At 39.0% G+C, this 20,213-nt stretch overlaps 1 protein-coding gene and 1 long non-coding RNA gene across 14 annotated transcripts in view; both read left to right on the top strand.

Annotated features, from left to right (window-relative positions):
• Nucleotides 1-20,213, top strand: part of Grik1 (glutamate receptor, ionotropic, kainate 1) — a 394,963-nt gene that overhangs the window by 136,565 nt on the left and 238,185 nt on the right. The gene's annotated exons all lie outside the window — the stretch shown is intronic.
• Gm46553 lies at nucleotides 11,788-20,106 on the top strand. Its single transcript, XR_001781939.2, has 3 exons — nucleotides 11,788-13,130; nucleotides 16,264-16,400; nucleotides 19,521-20,106. It is a non-coding gene; the product is annotated as a predicted gene, 46553 (long non-coding RNA).

Genomic DNA, 20,213 nt, shown 5'->3' with positions numbered 1-20,213 from the left:
TGCATCTGCCTTATTAAATTACCTGAACTATTCCATTTACATTACCCACTCCTTGTTTCTGTCTTCCTGTCTCTCCCTGTTGCTACTTAACAAATAGCCTTTCCATGTTCCTGACTTAGCCAGTAAATAAATGTTAAGTCTTCCCATTACCTCTGTAGTTCCCCTGGAGTTACAGTGCCATGCTGTAGTAAAGGCTCCATTCACACAGTGCAGATTATTCTCTCAAGCTTAATATTAGTAAAGACTTACTCCTTTCCCCTCTGCTTTTAGAATTATACAGAGACAAGGAAGTGTCTAGTGGAGAGCAAGTCCCAGCCTCCACGTCTCACAGATAGATAATTCTGGCTCTTCCCTACACTGTGAGTAGAACCCCTTCTCCTGCAGTTGTGTGGATCCGGATACAGGTTCTGTCTTGGATGAGAACTCACACCACACTCTCCTGTACATTCGGTCACGTTGATTCACTGGTGCTTTGGTCCATGGCTGCTTCTTGCTATTTATGGGACCTCCTCGGATCGTCGACTTTAAGTCTACAGCTTCCCAGGTGCTCCCCACTAAGGACTTTGTACCACACTCAATCACCACAACCTGTATCTCTTAAAGTGATGGTTCCTTTAGAACCTCTGCTTCTACCCAGAATGCAAATCTCCCGATGGAGAATTCAGGTGCCTTTGTTCACTGGGATATCTAAGATTCTGGAATCATATTTACAAAAAGATAGCTTCACAGCTCTGGTTGAATAAAGAGCATGGCGAATCATCTGTGTCTCCTCATCCATTGGCTTAATCTTCATGAACTCCATCTTTACTTGTATCGTTTCCTAAGCCATCTCTTAGAATTACCTATTTTACATATGATAACAGAGGGCCTCTTGTAGGTTTGTCTCCTGATCTGTTTCCTCCATCCGTCCAACAGCTTTCCTTTATCTATGAACTCGACAAATATTGTGGTTTGGAAAAGCAAACACAGGTAGGAATACTTCTTACAAAACTATGTTGCAATTTTTTAATACAATTTCAAGTTGTCCCTCAGCACCAGTCCTGATCCCCTATGCAGCTTTACATTCTTTCCCTGCTCAACACCCAGTCTGAGCCCTTTATTCAGAAACTACCATCGCCTGTGCCCCTCCTCCATTCAAAATCTCTAAGAAACAGAAAACATAACTGGCTCTAAGTAAAGGCAGAGAAACGTTTGCAATAAAAGGATATTGAAATAGAATAGAAGCTACTGCAATATAAATAAAGTTCAGATAGAAGGTCTTCAAGGAACTAAGAAAAGAGGCGGAAAGGGTACTTTTCTTTTATAGACAAGAATAATCTAGGCTAGAAAGAACCAAGTATGATGGAGTGGGAGGAGTAAATGGTTTGATGGACAGGGGAACAGAGGTTGTATTTCCCCATGGGTGATTTTCATAGAGCATTGTGGGTTGACATTATAATTAGAGGTAAATTAAGTTCAAGATGCTGTAATGAACAGACGCTGAACTAAAGTTTAGGTGAGTTGGATTTACACATCCTAGTCCAGTGGGTTTATAAGAACAAATATTTGAGCCAATCACTTGGAAGACAATGAATGGAAACTTGGTTGTCTGTGTCTAGGTTTCCCTTAGGTAAATGAGATGGCCACCCAGAAGCATTAGATCATTTATATTGGGATGGGTTGTCTGTTGTCAATATGCTATTCTGGTAACTCAAAAGGTAGAACGTTTCTAAAGCCATTGCTCAGAAATACAGGGTTTGTGTCATTTTGACCACAGTTGTTTCCAGTGGCATTCCAGTACTTTCAAAGTCTGCATTTACCTATGCCATCTGGTTTCTCACTAACTCTTGAAGTCATTTCCCATACACTTGATGTATTCTTACTGTCCTCAGTCCATACCAGATGTGTTCCTGCTCTGATACTACTGGTCTTCATCCCCAATATGTATAATAGTTCTCAGATCACCACAGAGCCTTCCTCCTCCTTGCTTTTGAGTATCTCCCCAAGTTATCTTTTTACAAAGACTAGCTTGAACAACTTATTTAATAAAACTTGAAAAGTTTCTTCAATTCACCAATTCAAATTTCTAAGATACCCTATGTCATAGGTTTACACAGTACATATCCCAATATAATACATTATAAATGCTTGAGCATGACTGCTCTGTCTCCCATCACTAAGATGTCAGCTTCCACAGGGCCCAGACTTTTACAGTCTCTTTTTAATGCTGAATATTATCTTTGGTACCTAAACCTACTGGAAGACTCAACGAGCAAACAAATGACTAAAGGGTGGGACAACTCTTCTGGTACAATGGCATTGAAAATGTTGCATAAAGATTGATTGATTAATTAAGAGAAACTTAGAAGTAGTTTATTATAGGACTCCATAGAAAACAAGAACCAAATGAAGGATAATGAGAGGTAGTAAAAGAAAAAAATAGGCCTTCTACTCAGTTCCTAGCTACATGAGTCGTCAGTGAAATGCATAAATCATTCACAGTTATAACCAAATCATTGATGAGGTTATATAGACACATGGTGTGCTTCTGTCATGGGGCAATGTAAATGTAACCATCAGGAGAGAGAATTCAGCTGTGCATAGAGATAAACCAAGTTAAGGGTGGGGGACATCTCTAAATATACTAGAAACACCAAAAGAGGAAAGGGGATTTAATTAGGTTGTTAGAATAAACACATGATTTGTGTTCCAAAGCTGAATAGACTGAATTAATCAAATGTCATGGTGACATTTCTAATAATGATTGTGCTCTGTGGATTACATTAGTAGGCTCCACCTGCCAAGAAAAAGTTACAATGTATCAATTAAATAAACAGGAAATTGTCTTCCTCCTCTTCTCCTCCTCCAGATAGTCCATGTGTCTTACTGATTTGGTGAGACTTAAAAGCTTTGAAAAATAAGTAAGCATTTACATAAGATTAATAACTCCCTCTGCTTCCCCCCAAGAGCCCCAAATCACTCTATGCTGCTTGACCCTGGATTTATCTAATATCTTTTTTTTATAAAAAGTTTCATAATGATAAGAACAAATTAAAAGTGGCTTAATATGTCAGCAAGGATCATGAGTTTCTATTACAAAGTCCTCTGTGTTAATAAATGCACCTGCAGTACTTCCAAGATTAATGGGAAATGTCTTGGCAGAATTCATCTGAGCACTGCATTTGCCTGGTTATACTTATAGATCATCTTAAAATCACCTGCTTGAGCACAGACAATGATATCATAAATATGTATTTGAAACTAAATTTAAATTTTAGGAAAGCAATATCCATTCATTAAAGAGGAAGAAACAAATGCATGACAATGAATCTCGGGAAAATGGAAAGGCTGGATGTAGAGATGGGAAGAAACTCCCAGGCGCTAGTGCCTACGGACGCAAGGGAGGCTATTATTCTTCAAAGCTAAGGTGCGTGCCAATTGTTTCTTTCCAAAGAAGCCCTCTTGTCTAGGGGCTTAGTGGGTACAGACTTAATTTCTATGCAACTGTGTCTTAAAACGGTGGACTCTCAAGAAACTTCTTGTATCAACTGAATTTTGTAAAGATGCTCTCTCCCTCAGAGGTGCTTTTGGGAGGTATCCTGTGGGTTGCCTCATTTGACCACATACAATGGATTCATCTTTGTCCTGCTTTAAACTGTATAGTTTCAAAGGAAAGTTAATGAACTGTCGAGGTGTTCCATGGAATCATCCTTGTCCTGTTTCACAGAGTCTAGTTTCAAAAGAAATCTAATGAACTGTGGAGGTGTTCCAGAGTTTTCTGTGGTAATCCTTTCAGAGATGGGGAGGGGGGAGGAGGAGGAAGAAAAAATGAAAGATAGGAAATCCAAGAACTCACATTTGCTTCCATGTCTATCACACGCGTGAACAGGCAAAATGTAAGTATGTTGAAAAAAATCAAAGTAGCACAGTAGTGAGCTGAAGGTGAAACCATCAAAGGTATCTGCGTCACTTCACCCAGGACCTAGAAAAGTGATTTCACTTTGGAAACCTAATTTTTCTGAGAAAAGATTCATGCTGAAATACTCAAATGGGCTCAAATGATTTGTATGTTCATAAGGAACACTCAAAGGAGGAACAAGAAAAACAGTTCAAGATAAATAAATAAATAAACATTTGACTTTGATAGTGGGGGGCGAGGTGACACTGGAGTGATGTGGCCATAAGCCAGGCATTCTTGAAACAATAGAACTTGAAAAGGCCAGGACAATGTATCCACAGAGTCTTTAGAGGGAATGCAGACATATGGAAGAATATCACATCATCACATCTCTTACTTATTGCCTCTAAATCTGTGAGAGATTAAGGTGACTTATTAAGTTACCACATTACTGGTCGAATTTCACTGGGAAAAAGACAAATAACAGGAAATATTTTCTGTGGGGAGGTAACTTAAACAGAAGAGAGTACAAGAGGACTCTATAAAAAAACCAGATGAGTTCTAATCTTGACTCACATGCAGCCAGACAGGGTTTTGACCTAAATGGCAATCAATAAGGAATTCTTCAAAGTCAGATATTTGTTGAGGTATGACTAGTTAGGGAGAGAGCAGGTCACATAAATGGAAATATACAACTGCATTAAACTCTGGGCAGACTTAAGAAGGTTGGATCAAGGACAAGCTTTTAAAAGCAAACACTGAGGAAGAGAAGCCCATATTTTAGCATAACAGTCCTAGGTCACATGATTAGAATAAGGGGGTATTGTCTGAGGATGAACAGACAGTAGCTAAGGGCATATCTATCTTCCTAGAAAAACGGGTTGCAGAAGGCTGTAACCTGTGTAAGACTGTGGTTCCAGGAGGTCTGGGTGGTAATACCTCTTAGACAATGCCTCTGCACATAAGATTGCTTCCCTCATGGCTCTTGACCTATGTCTTTCCTTGTTGTCATTGTTAACGCAGTTGACTCCACTTTGATTCTAATAAGTGTCATAGTGCTTTCACAGTGACATGTAGAGCTGTCACTTGGGCTGAGTGCACTGCTCTCACCTTACCATGAGCATGACATCTCTCAACACCTGAGCATGGCCATGAACCCTATGACAAGCTTTCATGACAGAAGGATTGCTATAGTGGAGCTAAAGAAATCCTGTCACCTAGTGACATGAGGGCCATCCAATGACATCACTTATATTTGTGGCAAGGTTTTGTGTCTGCAAACCTACACTACAGGCTCTTTTATACAGGCAGAGCTCATGCAATTATATAGATTCCATAATGACCAACAATATAAAAATATAACTGTCTATCCATCATTATCTGAGGGTGTGGGAGAAAAATTTACTATAAAGCAAATTAATATGATAGGATGTCAGCAGCCTCTTACATCACATGTGGACTGTATCTTATGATTGCTTCATTTTTCTCTGGTGCTGGATTTAAATCTCGTGTTGTTTTGTTCACCAGTGTCCCCGGCAGCCATAGTCTTCACCAAACATGAACGCTGTATAACCTCCGGGTTTGTATAAGTACATGCTGTGGTCTTCAAACAATACAGAATCGCCTAATGATACATTTCTCATAATGCACCCTATTGTGAAGTGAGGTGCTTCTGTAAAATAGCATAAAATGGGCTAATTTTAAAATGTGAAAATAAATCTTCAAAGTTCATCCCAGGCTTTCAGTAGACTATTATCTTTCCAGAGTGGTACTTAGAAAACTCACATTATAAAATGGTTATGCTATCTGTACTTCATCAGAAAGTATTTTTGAAAATGTAACCGCCGATTTTAAAGTACAGCAGAAAAATTGATACATGCATGCACAGGTACATGCTTGCATGCACATGTGTGTACATGTATGTGCCAGAGGTCAAGTTCAGGTTCTTCCTCAATCACTCTCTATTCTACTGTTTTCAGGAGAGTCTCTCTCACTTTTTCATAGAACTCACTTCCTTGGCTGGGCTGCCCAGGATGCTCTAGGGATCTGCCTGTCTTTGTGGGATTGTAAAGTATGGTTTTTCCTTCTGCAAATGAGACTCACTCAGGCACGCCCCTTTAACCAGCTGGTCCATGTTCCCAGGCCTATTTTTTTAGTTTTTAATGCAACACTTATTTTGCCTTGTGAAGCAATTCTAGGTGTGATGTGTAACTCTGAGGTCATGAGGAGGTGTGCTTTGAGATTGTGGGAAGAAACTGTATTCCAGGAGAGAATGTCTTCCCTGATGCCTTGATGTCACCTTCATATAAACACTGTCTCCAAGTATTGCCCTTTTCCTTCCAATATGTCAAACGTGAGGCAAGTGTGACAGCGTAACAGAAGCAGTAATGATTCAGCTACAAAGTCCTGAAATGCAATATTGTGATGGCTAAGAAGTCTATAGGAGACTTATTCTGTAATTAAAGACAATATCTAACCATCAGAAACAAGTTGCCAATGTAACACCATTCAAACTAGCGCTGATCATACCAGGGACGCCTACCTGAACCCTCCCAGTTCCACAGCTGCTTGTTTTCCTGTCTGCTTTGATCAAACTGCTTCCACTTCTCCCAATACAGGCAGAGATTTCTCAGTGAAGTCTCTACATTCCAGGTAGGTTTACCTTAGCAGAGTGAAATGAAGCCTTAGGCAACCTCTGGGGTATTTAACATCGTGAATAATTCAGAGAAGAGTACCTACTTTCTACTCAGAATGTTAAGTATTTTTTCCTTAATCATATGTCACTGTGTTTGTAAATATTCCAACCATGTTATCACACAATAGTGAACACATATGAAATATGGAGATATTTAAGTTCTAAGGATATAAGCCTTGCAAAGCTTTCTTAAACTCATGATTATGGTCATAAAGAATGATGTTGCTACCGGGCAGTGGTGGTGCACACCTTTAATCCCAGCACTTGGGAGGCAGAGGCAGGTGGATTTCTGAGTTCAAGGCCAGCCTGGTCTACAGAGTGAGTCCCAGGGCAGCCAAGACTACACAGAAAAACCCTGTCTTGAAAAACCAAAAAAAAAAAAAAAAATGATGTTGCTAAATGTGATAATGCCCAAATAGAAATGCAGAATGAAAAGTCTATCTAACACTAATTCAAAAGTAAACAGAATCTACCTCCCACCTAATGAACTATTCACATATTCTATTTCACTGAACACCTCTAATGAAGATGCAATACCTACTTTGAGATAAGTATAATTAGCCTCATTTTACAGATGAGCAAACTTGAGGTCGTAGAAGTTGGATAACTTGACCAAGAACAGGAGGCTAATGAGTACTGAAGCTAAAGTTCAGGTCTACTTTCTGCAAAACACTTAGTATTTTAAAGACCAAAATTAGGTGCGGGTTCCTTGACTTGCACCCTGTAGGTCACAGCCATATACATCATTAACCTTCACCAGTCAGAACACCTCTGCCTTGTCAGCTACATAGCTCCAGCAAAAAGTAGACTACAAAGATGTTGCTTTTTATGAGGTCACATTAAAAAAAAAAAAAAAGATGTTATCTCAGTAAATGAGTACAGCTTCCAGAATCCAGCTCATTTGGCTCAGCCAGTGAGCTGCTAAGTCATTTGAGAGAAAGAATACCCGTTAAGAACATACATCAGGATACGCGTTGCATACTCAACACCACCACACACTCCCTTAAGTAACTCTTTACTTGCATCAAACTAAAGTTCTCCTTTTACAGATGGTTAACACCATTTTGTCATAGTGGACAAAGTGGAGCTTAGGGGATTGCTTAATGGATAAGGTGTAAGGACCTGAGTTCAGATCCCCAGAACCTGTATGAAAATTTCTGAAGGTATATACCCCAAATCCTGTTGCTCTGAAATGGAGACAAAGAGATTGCAGGTCCTTGCTGGCCAGCCTGTCTGGACAATCAGTGAGCCACAAAATCTGGAAAGTTACTTATATCAAAACATAATAACAATGTTAGGAGCTAGAGAGGAAAACACCAGATGTCAGTCTTTGACCTCCACATACATGTGAATACACACACATATGCACACACACACAGAGACACACACATGTACACACACACAGAGAGAGAGAGAGAGAGACAGAGAGAGACAGAGAGAGAGAATACACTTACTTTGACTTAGATAACCAATACAAACACACACCAGGAAAAGAGAAGTTATAGAACTTTGCTTCTTTGTGATGCTCTAATTATCATAGTGCATGTCAACAGCTGCCATTGATGATCATACCCCCCCCCCACACACACACACCCAGACAAGCTCACAGCTGCTAGCTCCAAAAATGTTGGAAAAATATTTCCTTGCAGTGTTAAGAAAATTTGGCATTTTTTTTTTGGATAAATAAAGGGTAAGTAGGCATGTTGCTTTAGGAATTGAAAGTAATTCTTGGCAAATTAACAAACAAAACATTTCTGGTTGTTTTCAGAAACCCACCTTTAAGCCTAACTGGTCTCAGCTGTAGTTATTCTGTGGGGCTGCTGTACAGTAAGACCAAATAGAAAGGTATATTTTCTGGAGCCATTATCTTTTTATTAAAAATCAAATGTTTCAAGGAGGGAGATTTAAAATAGTTCCATCAAAATCTTTTAAATTTGCTATCATTCCCTATTCTTAATGAGGTTGTCTTAGGGTTTTACTACTGTGAACAGATACCATGACCAAGGCAACTCTTATAAGGACAACATTTAATTGGGGCTGGTTTACAGGTTCAGAGGTTCAGGCCATTATCATCAAGGTGGGAGTGTGGCAACACCCAGACAGATGTGGTGCAGGAGGAGCTGAGAGTTCCACCTCTTGTTTTGAAGGCAGTTAGAAGACTGGCTTCTAGGCAGCTAGGATGAGGGTCTTAAAGCCCACACCCACAGTAATAGGCCTACTCCAACAGGGCCACACCATCTAATAATGTCACTCCCTGGGCTGAGCATATACAAACCATCACAGTTTTCCTACTTAATCACAAAAGAAATGAGGGCGTTAAAGAAAAAATATTCAAACTCCAAAGGATCATTCCTTAGATAGGGCTAAAATAACGTAGGGTTCATAGAAGCTGAGACACAAAGTCAAGGACTTTTATCAGTGAGCCTGTTTGTGTGTTACAATTCATTTGCCCACTTCAAGGAACTGACCTGACAATATGCGGTTCTATTTTCTAATAGAATAGGGAAGAATAATAGGGAATAATAGGGAAGACTGGAATAAAACAGAGCAGTGATGAGCACATTCCATTCTTGATAGGCTTCTTCTCATAGCATAAAAGTTTATGGAAAGATGCTTGGTCACTGGGTAGATTTGCTCCATCACAGTTTGAATAATTTCCTCTTTGAAACATAAGCAGAAAAGTTCTGAAAAGAGTTGGCACAAGAAGGATATACTAGCCCTGTACATCAGTCATCTTTAATAAGCAGGTTCCAGTCTATGTACAAGACAATAACCTGTTTGTATGAAGCAATGAGTTACCTCACTTTAAGGAACTAAACTTGACTATTTTCACAAATGCTTTTCAGAAATCATTTTTGAATGTTTAATTTTATTTTCAATAATGGTTAAAATGAGGAAAGAACATTGGCTTTATTCTATTGTTTTAAATTATTTTATTAGATATTTTCTTCATTTACATTTCAAATGCTATCCTGAAAGTCCCCTATACCATCCCCCCGGCCCTGCTCCCCAACCCCCCCCCCCACTCCCACAACTACTTCCTTGTTTCTTTACTAAATTATGTACTGGAGGATGGAAAGGCGAAAACTATAACTGCTACCGAGCATGGTTAGAGGTAGAAAGTGATGGGCTTGGTGGTCTGTGCTTTGTGTGCACTGGTACTAAGAACAGATAGAAAACTGTGAAGACAGGAGGCAAAAGACCCACTTATCATGTTTAGTTATACGACTTCAGTTAACCAAGACAGCACAGCACTCCGTGACTTATGGCACTTGTTGCTTTTTTATTGATGAGGAATATGAATTTCAAGGTCATTGGATCATTGTCTGATAGTTCAATCGACTTGTGCATCACTGGCCCAATTTCTCCATTGTGGATCACCTACACTCTATCCAGCCATCCAAGCACAGGAGTCATCTTTCATTCCTCCCTCACCTACCCACCATCATTCCATCACAAACTTCTGTGGCTTGATTTTAAATCAGCGGTTCTACTTCACACTACCACCAGATGTATCGGGTACTCTAAATGCAGGTCCCATCTGCTTCAGTATTCCAAAATGAGACTCATGAGATGTTCTCTCTCCCCTCATGGTCCCCTACCATTGACTGCAGGATAACATCAAACTCCTTAATATTGTTTATACTATCATAAGGATCTGTTGTCTCTTTACCACTTCAACGATACATCTGAAAACTCCTAACATTGGACCAAACACAAATCAGGAACTTTCCATTTTACAAGTGTTCTTTCTTCCTCTGGGTATCTTTGGATGCTAAGCCCTGTGCCCTGAGTGTTTTTTTGATTGTCTGTTTTCTTTTTATCCATCCACCCTTCCAATCCTGCTTTGGGAATTCTCCACTACACTCTGAAAATGCTGTACCTTGATGGACATCAGCAACAGCAGCTGACAGCTAGTTAATGAGGATTCTGAGGTCCACCCTGCTACTTCCTTGTAGCTGAACTCAGAGCAACAGTGGGATAATCTAGGGAGCATACAGAAGAGCTCCAGCCAAAGCTCACGCCTAGGGAGTTGGGGTGGAACTTAAGAATAAGAGCATTTTACTCTTGCTGCTTTCTTCACGTTTGATGTTCCCCAGTTTGACTATGATGTACAACCTAGTTTAAGTGGTCCTATTCTCTCTCGCTAGTTAACTTCTATTCACTTCATTGCTTGACACACTTGGTAGACAACGTTCACATAGGCAGGGACTACTGTCTAAGCAGAAACTCAGAGCAGTGACTTAGAAATATGAAGCACACAATTTAAAAGTATGAGGAAAGGTGACTATTAACTAACTCTTTGCTGAGGTCCCAGACTAGCAAATACCTGTGAGAGTGAAGTTGACTGCTTCTATAATGAACATTAGTTCACTGGAACAAAAAATATAAAATATCTTATTTGAGCAACTTTGACAACTTCTAAACCTCACACCCTTCTGTTTTATCAACAGGAAGTCAAAGTGTGAAAATGGTTTCCTTGGTGTCACTATTTATAAAATACCATCCACCTGTTCCACACAGAAGACAGACGCACTTCCTATCATTCTGATCACTTCCTCCTGCTTTAATTGGGGTGTGGCAAAGCTGTGTCAACCTAAATTGAAACTCATAAATGAGATTAGAAAGCATTCTGTCTCAGGCACAAATTTCTACAGATCTTTTTATTGTAAATCTGCAGATCTCCTGGAGTGTTTTGTTGATAAAAATCTATGCTAATATTCACATTATACAACTCAAATATTTGATCAGGGTATATTAAGGAGGTACAGTTTCCTGCGAGGGCAAGCACTAGAGAAATAATGACACAACACGGTATGCAAATAAGGTGCTGCACAGTTGAAAGGAGAGTTTAATTGTTTTAAGTCAGAGAAGGAAGCCTGCAAGGAGAGGCTGTGAAATGCAAAGGGGGAGAGAGAGAGAGAGAGAGAGAGAGAGAGAGAGAGAGAGATCACCATAGTAACAAGCATAAACTAGATCCAATTGGGAATAAAATTCTACACAACTGAACAGGGTTGAGAATAAGTAAGGCAGGAGACTGGCCTTCCTAGCCTGCCTTTCTCTTTCTCTTCTCTCTTTCTCTTTCTCTTTCTCTTTCTCTTTCTCTTTCTCTTTCTCTTTCTCTTTCTCTTTCTCTTTCTCTTTCTCTTTCTCTTTCTCTCTTTCTTTCTTTCTCTCTCTCTCTCTTTCTTTCCCCTTTCTTTCTTTCTTTTCTCCTTTTATTCTTCTTTTTCTTTTTATTGTTTTGTTCTCTTTAGATTGTGAAAAGACTGGCAGGGAAACAAATGCCACCAGCAAGGAAAGTCTCACTTGGCCTTGCCAGGAGTCGCAGAAATCAGTCTCTAATAAGGAGGCTGGCTGCTGGGTTACCACCTTAGCAGATGGGCCGAATTAGTTCACTCCTGAGGAAAGGAGCAGGCAGCAGCAGGTGACTCTCACTACCACAGCCCCACTCATTCTTGCAGCATTTCTTCCAAGCCTCCCAGTGGATGTCTGGACCCATGAACAGTAGGTTTGAGACTGTGTTCCTTCATGTATGAATTAAGGACAGTAAGAGATTAGCTTGAAAAATAGTAATGATGTAAAAGCATAATGACATACGCCTTTGAAATCTATGTGAGTATGGCCCTTCTCTTTCAAAACATCTCCCTATACTTGTATCTTTTCTGTCAAAAGAAAAAAAAATCGAGGATTCTTCTTGGCATGTCTGAACTGGCAGCATTACTATTCTTGAGCCTTGCAGGCATTATTAGGTGAAATCAATGTCATGTTCGTTAACCCGATAACTGAATATCACCTAGTAATCACTGGGAAGGTAGTACATACAGATGTTGCACACAGACAGCATGGAGGATAGTACATGCAGATGATACACACAGACAGCATGGGGCAGTGGTACATACAGATGACACATACAGAGAATATGGGAGGCTAGTGCATGCAGAAGGTACACACAGCATAGGAGGGTGGTATATACAGAGAGTACACACAGACAACATGGGAGGGTGGTACATACAGATGGGGCACACAGATAGCTTGTATATGTCAGGAAAAGGAACAGATAACACCTTGTGAAATAAATTGAAAGCTTATGACACTACAGGGTGTCATAATTCATAAGATTTAAAATTAAAAATCATTAATCATCCATTGCTGATCGTTCCCATTGAATATTTCAGCCTAGAGTTTGAGCGTGTTTGTGTGGTGCGTTTATATGTATGCCAAAGTGTGTCATGGCAGGCATGAGTGTATATTTATATATACATATTAAATAAACAAATAACTAGATGTCAACGAAAATAAAATATGAACAAAACGTGAGAAGATTTTCTGCTCAGTTTTTATTTCTAGGTAAATTCACACAGTGCTCTCCTCCTTTATGACAGGATTTCTCCGTGTCCACGCATGCCCCCTGAATATGTTACAAATGTATTGAGATATGGAGCCTCCTTATTCTTTTCCCTTGTGTGCTTTACAAATTTTTATCTTTGAGATGAGCTATGGTAGAAGAACTTGGAACACACTTGTCTCTAACTGCAGCAATACCCAGGAACCCAGGTAGGATTATCCAGCCGGTGCCTGCATTTGATGAAGCACTTTGTTTTCTCTCTGTGTAGGCTGCGATGATAAAAAGAGGCAGAAGGAAACATGACTCCATCTTGTTGGCCAAGGACAAGTAACTATATGTCAAAAAGATTTACCCGTGTAGCTTCTGTGGCCAAGGGAGGAGCTTGGGAATAGCAAAGAGGAATGGTTGTTATCTAACAACCCAGGCAAAGACATGAGACCAGGCTTGTCATCAAACATTTGCCAGGGCTCACTCTGAAATATTTCTAGGGTCCACTGCTGCAGGCCGAAATGAGTGGAAACCTAGGGGAAGCAAGGCTTGCTGTGCCTGATTCATTTGTCATTTGCCGGTTAGCTTGCATGCAGAGCACTTCAAAGCAAGCATAACCCTGGGGCGGACAGAGCCCGTTCTTTGCAGCTGTTTTAACACAACTAACACAAAATGTATTTTTGGAAAATGTTACAGAGAATTGGTGAGTCAGGTTTCCTGATAGGAAATATCAATGTTTTGAGCCATCTCTACTCGCTGGGAACGTTTTGCCAGCCTCTTCCTCAACATCTCACCAGTCAACTTCTAGCTGCACTTAGACTCCTAAGAGCAACAACTTGGGTGTATAGTAGAATAAGGGATGCAATCAGGAGAAATTTAAATCTAGGACAAAGTTTTGACGATGAAGTTGCAAATCAATATTAACTTAAAAATTCTGGAACATAACATTTATAGTATGTATAATTAAGAATTCCAATGTAACCTTAGAGTCCTAAGACAAACTGCCGCCCCCCCCATGTCTGCTTTTGTCTAATTTGTTTGGGGTTCTTCACTGATGGTCGTTCAACCTTTTAAGGTTCTCTTCTTTGAATTTCAGATATGCATGTTTACAAACTGATTTGAACTAGTGCCCCCTTTTACTGAGGAAAATGTGCCAGCAATTAGGTTTTAATAAATAGAAGGAAAGGTTAAATGAAAACTTATTCAGTGGGTTTCTCTCCAAAAAGAAGAGGGAAGATAACATTTTAGTTAGATAGAAGGCCAGTTCTTACCGTTTGGAATGTTGCAACATTCTAACATCAGTTTTGGTTTATGAAAACTGCATGTAGAAAAATATTGTTCTAGCTTACAGGAAAACATTAAGTGAGCTACACCATAGTGGAAAAAAAATATGCCTAAGGATATTAACACCATTATGAAACAGGTGTAGTGAAAATTTTGATTTCTTTAAAAACAAAGAAATATTATGGGAAAATGTTTTTGTTTTAAACCCAGGTGTGAGATATGGGGATGCTTCAGTTTGTCCATAGCATGAGAGTATGATTTGCCTCATGCTCTGGCAGGGGCATAAATTTGCCAGCTGCAGAAAGTATCTGCAAATGTATAAAGTTTGGAATTCTAGGAACTCTTGAGAGGCGATAAAAATGTTAAATCCCCAAGAGGGGCCACAACTGCTTATTGTTGCTGCTGCTGCTGCTGTCGTCTCTAGGTGCTGGATGGAGATGTCATGACGACGAAGATGAAAATTGCCCCCAATGATGTAGATGTCCCTATCAACAGGAATAACCCTTTCCTCTCTAGCTTTCTTTATCTCCTACTTAGTGTTGGGGAGTTGAAAAGAAAATGGCAAGAGTAGGATGGTAGAAATAGAAACCCACAAAGTTGCCAAGAGTCAGGCTATAGTTTCACAATCAGTTGTAATTAAAATCACACTTTTAATAAAACAAATGGTAAAGAGCATCAACCACTTCTCAAATATGTGACTTACAGTATCTTTTAAATATGAAAACAACCTACTAAAGTCAACTGATCCTCTAACTTAATGGACCAAGGTCAACAGCCTAACATCCAACCACAATGCTTAGACATTGCTACTTAGACACATTATACTGAAAAGATGCTGTGGGAAAAGACCCAGACTCCCTCCTCCCCCCACACACCAGTTTTTCTTTTTGAACAATAAGCATAGATATGAAGATATCAAGCCACATGTCAAGAAAGGATCTGTAACCTTTTAAAAGATGAAGAAAATAGATTTCTCCAGAACAGCAACTAGGGGGCAGAATTGGGAGAGCTCCCAGAGTCTTAATGTAGCAGCCATTTGGTGACTACTACAGATGTATTATTAACATTTAAAATATTGGAAGAGTAAATAAATTATTACTATTAGTGCCAATTCAGTGAGATTTTTCACCAGCAATATATTATTCATACCTCAAAAATGTCCAGCTTTATAAAAACGAGTAAAGCCATGCATATAGAGGAATTTTAATCCAACAATATGACTCCTCTTGCAAGGAATCACATCCCAAGACCTAGGTCTGTTTGATCCAGTAGGACTGCAGGTACACCAAACATGTTTAAACCCATGCTATTAGTACACATTTTAATCCCAAGTGGTAACTCCTAAATGAGGGGTAGACAAAGTACACAAACACACACAGATGTTTAAAATATCTTTGTGGGATTATGATAATTCAGACAAAGAAAATGCCAGCATTGCTTTTTGTTTAAATACTTGACTGCTGCCAGCAAAATTTCAAATATGTAGATTCATGATGATCTATATAATTTTTATGTTGTTACATATGGAATTATGTTAATAAAATATCAGAACAAATTATAATATGAGACTACATTTAATTAAAATTTCTAATACATCCATATTTATTAAATTATTTTTATCCTTTGGTATAGAATTCCCTCCTGACTCATCCCACTTACTAATTTAAGAAAGTTATTTAAGATAAAATAGCTCTGTCTTCTGTGTCATGTTGGAATAAAGTGGTCCTAATTATTCAATTTTGCATCAAATGCTGTTGAGGAAATAAATGTTTGACTAATTCCTCATGAAAGTGTTTTAGGATCAAACAAATCATGAAGAAGCACTCATACTATTTGTTGATATTAATTATTCTTAGTGACTCGTGATGGAATAGGAAATGCATAAAAACAATCATCTAGACTTACTTAGAGCACTAGTTTCTAAAACTCTAGAAACTAGCTGTTGTGAGTTATTGGTCTGACCAGCTCTAACCTTGATAGATGTGTCTTCAGTGCAGTCCTGCTTCTCCTGTACTCAGCTCTCTGTCTGGAGTCAGTCATGGGATGTGTATATGGCTTGTATAATTACAGATGACTATTAAAGACTACATCTCCCAGGATAACAAGGATCATTTCTAGACAACGTTTTCACTGCTGTTAAACTGTCTCAGAAAACAACAGAACTTCTGTGAAGCAAGCTTGGACAACTATTAAGACTGGGAAGTAGGGTAAGTGTAGCTCAGTGGAGAATAGTTTCCTGGTATTGCAGGCATCTAGTAAGTGATCTATGAGAAGATTAGGGCCATGGCAACATTGACATGTACATTTAGTTTAAATGAATACATACATATGTGCTTGGACCACAATTGCAAAAGGCAAGTTACCCAGCCATTAAAACAGTGTCTTTATCAGGTAAAAGAGAAACAATTGTGCAAAGAGAAACAAACTGCATAACGAACCATCGTATTTAGGAGCTTTCTTTCTGGTGTCTAAAAAAGTATACAGAGTGAAACACTCTAAGAAAATACAGTTACATTCATGCTCTTTTCATTCTATCATTTATTCAACGTCCTCAAATATTTGTTGAGCTCTCTAGTGGTTTCCTAGGGACACTGTAACAAATACCAAACGTCTGTTACTTATTATAGAAATGAGCTGTCTTGACACCATAAAGGCTCAAAGATGAAAGGTAAGATATTGTAAGGGGTGTGTGTTCCTAAGAATCACGGGGAGAAAATGATCCAAGTTGTTCTCGTAGCATGCAGTAGCCTCAAGTGTATCTTGATGGTATTATCTCTAAATGGTTTCCCCTCTCTATGCACGGGTCTCTACTTCAAATGTTCTCCGTTTTATATTGGTCACCATCATAAGGAGCTGGGGAACTGTGGAGGTTTGAATAAGAATGGATAAATATAGGATCATATATGGGAACACTTGGGTTTCAGTGGAACTGCTTGGGAAGGATTTGGGGGTGTGGCCTTGCTGGAGGAGAAGTGTCACTGGGGGTGGACTCAAGCCCACACACGAGGCCCAGGCTCATTCTCTCTATGCTACATGTGCAGTCATGTTCCCCACCATGATGATTTTGGACTAGTCCTCTAAAACTGAAATCAAACACCCAATTAAATATTTTCTCCTAAAAGTTTGCCTTGGCTGTGCTGTCTCTTTGCAGCAATATAACAGTTACTAAGATAGGAATGTCTTAAAGACCTCAATTTAATTTGAGTACCTCTACAAGAAACCTTATATCCCCCAAAGAATTCATGTTATTAGGTACTAAGAGTTAAAACTTTAAAATGATTTGGGGCAGTGGGGAGTAACATTCAAACACACACACACATTGCAAGCTACCATGCAAGGTATTTACAGACAGTTAAGGCACCATCTCTATCTTTACTGTATTTAATAAGCTAATAGCCATAGTAATTGTAAAACTAGACATAGACAGTTAAGGCACCATCTCTATCTTTACTGTATTTAATAAGCTAATACCATAGTAATTGTAAAACTAGACATAAATTATAAAACGACAATAATTGTGACCTCTGTGGCTGAGACTTTCTAGTTAATCCACACAGCAATGACAAGATTATTCATTTTCTGCTTCACTGGAAGATTACCTTTGACTTGATCTTAAAGAGATTTACAATTCTTCCATCTAAAAGCCCCGCAGTTCTTAACCAGCTCCTCTGAGTTCGGGTGGGATTCAGATGGTAGTTTCTTCTATTCTTACCACACAACACAAGAGTTGTTCACAGCCACGGATGCATCTGTTACCTGCTCAGTGTGGGAGCTGTCTGGATAGACAGCTGTGAGACAAAACATTAATAAAACCCTTAGAGCAGTCATTCTCAACCTTCCTAATGCTGCGACCCTTTAACGCACTTCACATTGTGGTGACCCCCAACCATAAAACTGTTTGCATTCCTACTTCATTCATAACTGTAACTTTACTACGGCTATGAATCATCATGTAAATATCTGTGTTTTCTGAAGGATCGTTTGACCTTGGAAGGGGTCCGCAAACTTCAGGTTGAGAGTCGATGCCTTGGAAGGATATTGGAGATTCCTGTACCGGTTGTGGGGGAGGGGCAACACAATGATTCCTTCTTGACTACCTTTTCCTCCTTTTCTGATTTATTGTCTTGTCCTCTCCTCTTGGCCCCCAGATCTCAATCACAAACAAAATTCTTGTACAAAAGCCTTGGTGTCCCACTCTCAAGGCTGTAAGAGAAGAGTATCAGGTTTTGGTTTGTTCTGTTCTAGAGTTGAAAACAGCTACTTCTCAAAGCTGTGGATGTTTAGCAGGCCCACACTCAGAACCCAAGTCTCTCAGATTCCTGTGTAGCACAGTCTTTATAAAACAGGTGATTCAATCTAATGACTCCTACCCATCATTTTTCTACACAAGTACTTTGAAGTAGCCTGAATGAGTAAGAATCTTTCTTGTCCCTATTCTTCGCCAGCACTTGTGCCACAAAACAGTGATCACCAAAATTTCCTGCCAGCAAAACGGGACAATTTTCTCCAGTAAAAACTTCAGAAAGTTTTATTTAAAGTTGAAGCCTAAACAGCAAATCACAGAAGAAAATAGAAATGTTTTCTCTCTTAGGGGCAACCTGTCATAGGAAAGTAAAAGTAAGATTAAAAACAAGGATTGCACCTGGGAGAAATTAACTCAAACCATAGTAAAGGTTTCATTAGCTGTCATTAGCCAATTAAAAGTTGGCATCAAAGGGCCGTTGGAGACATCTAAGATTGTTCTGTTTCAGAAGAATCCGGCTCTTTAGAGAAATTAATGTATTAATTTGATGCTGCTTCCCATCACGTCCAGAGCTCCTTGCTTCAAATGAGTATACATTATAGACGTTTGTCTAGCAATTCTTTTGACTTGGCAGCTTTCTCTGGAATAAATTCATTGTCTGTTAAGAACATCCTAAATACATAATTATAAGATCATAATGCTATATTCTCTTAAGGGCATTGAAAACTACACTTAGAGGAGTGAATTGCTATTAACGTTAATTATGGTAAGAGATGTTCAAATTAAGTCCATTAAGATGCTATAACGCATAAATAATAATCCCATCTTACCATTATTGTCATATGTATATTATGTCTATATATGTATATCAAATATATATATATATGTATATATATATATATATATACTTATATATATAAGAGGAATACAGAAAAAGATTTAGATTAGAGAATGATTAATAAGACATACTAACCTGTTCTTTTATATGATCATTTCCCCTAATTTAATGATGCTCTAGTGAATTGCCTGACAATTCTCTAATGCGTTTTTTAATTCTCTAATTCTTTTTTTTTTTTTGCCCTAGGTGTTCAATTCTCCTCCTCCTCCTCCTCCTCCTCCTTTTCTTTTCTTTTCTTCTTCTTCCTCCTCCTCCTCTTCCCCCTCCTCCTCCTCCCCACCCCCATCTTTGTCCTCCTCCTCCAGATAAAACATAGAAGAATCACACAGTAACCCCAAAGAAAGTTGCTGCTTAACTACTTTGGGCATTTCAATAATCAGTCAAACCCAGAAATGTAGAATTAAAGAGGTTCCAATAACAAATTTTATTTCAATGTTAAACTGGTTAAGGACTCAGGCCTCTTGCCCTCTGTGGAAGACCACGGTGTTGAGAATTCCATGTGTTCTGTGAGCTTGTTTATAGCCCCAGAAAGATGAAACTACTTGGAAGAAAATACTTAGTATTGTAGTCTCAAGGAGGCTTAGAAGAGGGTAGGGGAGAGATTTCCAAGTACATGCTTTCCTTTTGGAGACCATGAAGTACCTCCCTGGTCCTCCGGTGAGGTAGTTTGGGATAAATCCCCATGACAAGGCACATAATACTCATAGACTCCTCCCTCTGGGTGGGAAGAGGACACACTAGAAAGGGGAGCTGTTCCGGCCATGCCAACAAATATTTGATCAACTGCATGATTTGATTTTTGTCAATGGAATAAAATCTAAAACACGTTGTGAGTGTCATCTAAAGCTCTGCTTGACTTTCACCTGTGTCCTATGACAT

The sequence above is a fragment of the Mus musculus genome, chromosome 16 (genome assembly GCF_000001635.26).
Source record: "Mus musculus strain C57BL/6J chromosome 16, GRCm38.p6 C57BL/6J".
NCBI classification, from domain to species: Eukaryota; Metazoa; Chordata; class Mammalia; order Rodentia; family Muridae; genus Mus; species Mus musculus.
The sequence above is the reverse complement of the archived record's forward strand: the minus strand, read 5'-3'. Positions and strand labels throughout refer to the sequence as shown.